Here is a 6365-nt window from a genome sequence, read left to right on the forward strand (position 1 = left end):
GAGAGAGAGAGAGAGAGAGAGAGAGAGAGAGAGAGAGAGAGTTAATTCGATGGCGTTAAGTCCTCATTAAGGATTATATAATCCAAGGCATTCCACTGGTTTAATCCGTATCATATAATGGTAAAGTCATTGGCATATGTTTAGGATTACTGAATCTTTTTTAATTTTGAGGGAAAAACAAGGAGCAGAAAATGGAGAATAAATGGGTGTAAGTACTGATTTATTTGCATGTTGTAGGAAGATGACGTCTGTTTTTGAAAACAAAAACATTACAAATAAATAAATAAACTGATCGGAAGTTGAAAGCTCATAGAGAGTTAAGAAATACATAAGAAAGAACTTATACATATGTTTCTGTCGAACCATTTTGTTGATAGGAATCTCCAAGCATGTTGTTTAATGCCAAGGAATGTTGTTTAATGCCATTCACGAAGCAAGTGAAATCTAACATAATTTTAATAACACACAAGATAATTAATATACACTTCAACTTAAATAAAAACAAATACAGTGAATTACTTCATAGCGGTTGTTTCCAATATGGCTTTTCAGTAACTCGCACTCTATTTAGATAATATCATCTATTAACTCTGCTAAACTAGATAAATCTTACGCTAAACGTACAGCACATCAGCTTAACAATCAAGGGAAAATCACTCGCCCCAACCAACATGAAAATCCCTCTGATAATATTAGTAACTTTTGTGATTGTATAATTAAAGAACAGTGTAAATTTAATAATCATTGCCAAAAAAATGTTAGCAAGCCACCGTGGAAGCTGCCGGTAAACACTACTCTTCTATCGGTTCTTTATTAACACCAAGCTCGCGTACCATGAGCTTACTTTTCAAAATCCAAAGAAACTTTCATAAACTAGCCTGAGTAGTTTTAAAATTAGATGCAAAGTTTTATATAAGGCCAAACCCTTCCATCACCAGATAAATACTGTGACCTATGTACAACTGAACACTATAGAATTCCTTTTTCTACTAAAAACTATTAAGTGAGAGAGTCGGGAAATTCTCTCCATGCCTTCACACTCATAGATAACTTTGTTATAAATTCCACTAAATCTTTATATAATCACTACATCAATTATATATGATATATTTATACCAATATTTATTTTTATTTTATTTCTCTAAATTTTATATTTTATATTTTCATCTTCTTACTATCATATTTTATTTTGTTTCAATATATCTATATTATTCTCATACTTTATTCGTCTTTTTATCTTTTTCTATTTATTTATTTAATCCTGAATTTATTGATACAAACCTTACTTTCCTCATGAAGACCACTGCATGTGTTATATGGTTACTCTTTTTTGAAATCCTAATTATAAACGTACCTCTATGATTTTTTAAAACACGCTCATTCTATTTGTTTATTTTCATATTTTGCATGATTTGATCCAAATTTCTTTATATTAATTGTACTCATGAGTAACACGGTGCACATATGAAACAATTCCTTTTGTACCGTAATGTACTATTAGTTATTATTTATATTCACTACATTAGCCATTCAAAGTTCACAACCTGTACCTCCTTTTCGTTTTTGGAGCCAACACTTTTTTAAAAAATTGCTTAATGGAAATCCTAATTGGTTGCGTACGTAATTTCACATCCATAACTTTCGTTTTTTTATAAATCCAAAACCGATGCACATCGACATTTATTCACAAAAAATATATAGATAATCTAATCACCGTCTTCTTGTTATTTTTCCTTCTCTGTCGGTTTCCTTTTCAGAATATAGACAACACGTTTGTATACACATATCAAAATGACTTAATACCTTCCTCATAGTAATTAATTTCTTAACGAGAACCCCTATATATTCTCATTCTAGTTTCTAACCTTCTAACGCTATTAAAATAACATTTATTTCTATTTTTATTTTTATCAAACCCTTGTACAATAACCTTAAACATGAGTAATTATATATTATTAATTACCACATTCTTCTTTTTCCCCTTCTTTGATTACTCTATTATTGGAAGTAAGAAGGTCAGCCTTGTATAGCATAGAAAATTGCAAAGATAAAGCACTGTACATGGACTTGAGAAAGAATGATTTTGAAAATAGGTGGTTAAAGAAAAGAATGCATGGACAATTTCATAGGAATGTTGAAGATAAAACAGGCGGAGTAAAAAGATGGCTATGGATGACTATAATAATTTTAATTTTCTGTACACCTCTGGTAGTATGCGTTTTCATGCACGTTCACCGTATTCGGTACCAGATGTCTTTCGCAGTGTGGATATAGGTGCCACTGAATCTACTTCAGGAATTCCCTCGTACCCGTCGTGTTTGTAACATATGAGAGAGAAAAAAGAAAATGAATGATTAATAAATTAATCGTTATGATCATTTCGAGTCATCGTGCACCCGTCCCTCACGGATGAAATTCTGTATAAATTGATGTGCCTCATCAGGTGACTTGTCAAATGGTACCTGGTTCTTTAATCTCTGTTTCGCTTATTTCGATTAGAATACATTGTGGTATTTGCGTTTAACTGGTGTCAAGCAAGAAAAAAGCATGAGTTGGAATGAGTTAGAATGAAGAACAATTCAGTTATAGGTTGTAAACCTACTTACAAAGAACCATAAATAAGTAGACAATGAACAAGCAAATCAAGTACTATGCTTTGCATTGATAAAAAGATACGTTAAATAAAGTAATAAAATTATAAAACAGCTATGTATCAGACAAAAAACAGGGTTATTTTATCATTTTATGGTTTTTATTTAACGTATCTCTTTATGGGTGCGAATCATTGTACACATTTTATTTACGGTTCTTTGTACGTAGGTGCATAACCTATAAGAGAACTGTTGTTAATTTTATCTCATTCTAACTCATGTTTTCTCTTGTATGCGAGTGCCTATTAACAAATACCACAATATATTCTAATCGAAATAACCAAAACGCAGATTAAACAACGAGGTGCCTTTTGACAAAGCACTCGACGTAGCACAACTACACCGAATGATGCACCACAAGAATTTGAAGAGAATCTCACCCGTGAGGGACCGATGCACGACGGATAAAAACGATCGTAGTGATAAATAAAAAATCTCCCGAATTCCATTTTTTTTCTCTTTCTCTATTATGTTATGTACATATATGCACACACACACACACACACATATACATATATATGTGTGTGCGTGTGTGTGTGTGTGTGTGTGTGTATGTGTGTGTGTGTGTGTGTGTGTATGTCTGCACATGTATATTGATAGATAGATAGATAGATAGATAGATAGATAGATAGATAGATAGATAGATAGATAAGCAGACAGACAGACAATTAGACAGATAGATAGATACATACATACGGTGAGCATTTCGACGGCAGTGAGCTGGCAGAAACGTTAGCACACCGGGCGAAATGCTTAGCAGTATTTCGCCTGCCGTTACGTTCTGAGTTCAAATTCCGCCAAGGTCGACTTTGCCTTTCATCCTTTTGGCGTCGATAAATTAAGTACCAGTTACGCACCCTTTGTCTGTCCTTGTTTGTCCCCTCTATGTTTAGCCCCTTGTGGGCAATAAAGAAATAAGATACATACATACATAGATTTATATTTATTTATTACTATATACTCAAGTAAATATGTAAACATGCATCACATCAGCTCAAGTATCCTAACACCTTTATATGTATTTGTGTTTCCAATTTCGTAACTCACTATTCAATTAAAACTATGTTGTAATGTGTGCGATGGAATCCTTGATGCATTAAGTCAAGGAGTTTCAGAGAATTAAAATTCTAATGAACTTAATGAATTTACCATTAGTGACAAGGACAGTCATTATTTGAACACTACTTGTAATAATCTGACAGGGAAGAAACAAGCCCTAAATTTCAAATGATTTAAATTAAACCACAAATGCAATATTATTGATGGTTGATCATCAGCAGTACAATCGCTTCATGGATTAGCTTTCTTGGGCCTCATGATCAATGCATAGTTACACGGATATTGCTATTATTAGATCATTATAGACGTATGATAAATGAACATAGAGTAATGTGATAACTTAAAGGAGTGCTTGCGGGAGATTATTCAGGAACACATGCTAACGTAAATTTAATGCTAGAAATGGTACAAGCAGGAATATTATATAAGTCAATAAAATTTGGATAAACTTATATCATTAGCAATGAGAAACGTCATTAACTAGATGATGAATCCTTGTCAGGATAAGGTATTTGGGGACAATCCCAGAAATTAATTAATAAAACTCAGTTGAATGAGAAATACAGTTAGAGATAAATCTGATTCTTAGCTGCGTGATGTCATTACAGTATATTTTCTTATATATATATATTCCTGTTACATCAGAGACATAAGGAAAGTAGAGATATTAGTACAATTCTTGTCAAATCAAAATCATCGGCGTTGTAACGTAAGATAACCAGTCCGAGAAACTTTAATATACATACATATGTTCATATATAACACTGGCCAACAAATTATTTTCTGCTGACCTACGTTTTAGACCTGTTGTGGGGTAATTAGGGTCACTGCGTTTTAAAATAGCAATAGTTTTTTTTCTATCACGTCTAGCTCCTTCTGTATGGACTGGTCCATATTGGCCCCACCCGTAGCTCTATGTTTAAAATGTTTGAATTTTCCTGACTCTCTTTGTTATATATGCGGGTGTTTTACAGTACCAAGTCAAAGAATGAACGCTAGTGTCATTGTGAAAAGATCCTACTTGACTTACTTAAAGTTGGTAATCAGGATGAATTGTGGGCCCGCACAATGTATGTAAACCCTACATCGAAAATCTACGCCAATGGACAAATAATACCACAAGGAAACAACTAACATTGGTATTCCTATGATATAGTGGGAGCGAAAGAACCATAGAAGCGATTGCTACTTTTGTCTCACAAAGACGTCTGGTCATAGCAAGAGAACGTGGCAGAAAATACGTTATCCAAATCTGGATTCGACAATTCATCCAGTGCTTCACTTAGATGGAATACCAGTACTCGTTTTCAAGGATCTACCTTCACTGTGAGGTGAAAGTGGTATATGTGAAGTAGATGTAAATCATGAACATGACAATGATTAGACTTTGTAGAAACATCAGCCAAAAAACGTGAAAACTTCAACCAGACAGAACTTAATGATTTAGTTAGAGACCTAGGACTGTCAACAGAGTTATTAGGCTAATGGAACATGCACATGACTGCAGACGAGGCTGAAAGAGAAGAATTTGTTGCAGAAAGAAACAAACGTGACTTTGTTATCGGAACAAGGAAAAAGTTTCTTGGCATTGTTTACAGTTGGAAAAGATTTTGTTTACTGTTGTGACGTGGCGAGACTGTTAAACCTGATGGGTGTTGAACAGTATGATCCTAGAGAATGGAGGCTCTTCATAGATAGTACAATGAAGAGTCTAAAAAATGTGTATTGCTCTATAATGGAAACTTGTTTGATGCGCTTCCTATTGGTCACTCTGTACACTTAAAAGAGGATTATGATCACAGAAAAGTTGTATTAAATTTACTTAATTATGATGAGCAGAAAGTTAACGAAATGCAAGAATTTCTCCAGTTCGATGTCTGACATAGGAAAAAGAGCATGGGTTTCATTTGCCACTGTTATGAAAGGATTTTTAGGGAGCGTAAAGGTTGTAAACTACAAGAATTTGGTGGAGACATTAGTTGATAGCTTTCATCTTCTAGGCTGCAACATGAGCATAAAGCTTCATTTCCTCAATAACCATCTCGATGAATTTCCTGCTAGTCTCGTAGACATGAGCGATGAGCATGGTGAATGATTTCATCAAGCAATAAAGATTATGGAGGAGAGATATCAAGTCTGATGGAACATACACATGACGGCAGACTACTGTTGGAATATTCAAAGAGACTGTGTAAACATAAAAGACTCTAGACGCTCTCGCAAGCGGAAATTTGTTCCGTGGATATGAAAGTATGTGTATGGTGGTTTCTGTTTTATCCATCATATTAGAACGTTAACAGAAGGTATTTAGTAAAAGTTAATGCTATCTTACATTTCATATTCTATTGACGTTATAACTTATGGTTTGAAGCTATAAAACTTATTGAACTATCCTGACCAGATAAATTATTTATACAGTACTTCATAAAATAGAGTTATGCTATAGAATGAAAACCTGATGTATTAGGAAACAATGGATGCCAAATTGGAAATCAGCAACTCAAAATGAACTAAAAACAATCCCAAAACCGAAGTCAGCAAAAAGTGTGTTGACCAGTGTAATATGATATACACACTCATACATAAATATAATATATATATATAGAAATGTATATGTACTTACGTGTTCGTATATATATATATATATATATATAT

General features: G+C 33.4%; 1 protein-coding gene across 4 annotated transcripts in view; it reads left to right on the plus strand.

The window, feature by feature from the left end:
* The window catches only part of LOC106877599 (probable G-protein coupled receptor CG31760), a 1064573-nt gene that overhangs the window by 402775 nt on the left and 655433 nt on the right, over positions 1–6365 (plus strand). The window lies entirely within an intron of this gene.

The sequence above is a fragment of the Octopus bimaculoides genome, chromosome 9, assembly GCF_001194135.2.
Source record: "Octopus bimaculoides isolate UCB-OBI-ISO-001 chromosome 9, ASM119413v2, whole genome shotgun sequence".
In the NCBI taxonomy this organism is placed as follows: domain Eukaryota; kingdom Metazoa; phylum Mollusca; class Cephalopoda; order Octopoda; family Octopodidae; genus Octopus; species Octopus bimaculoides.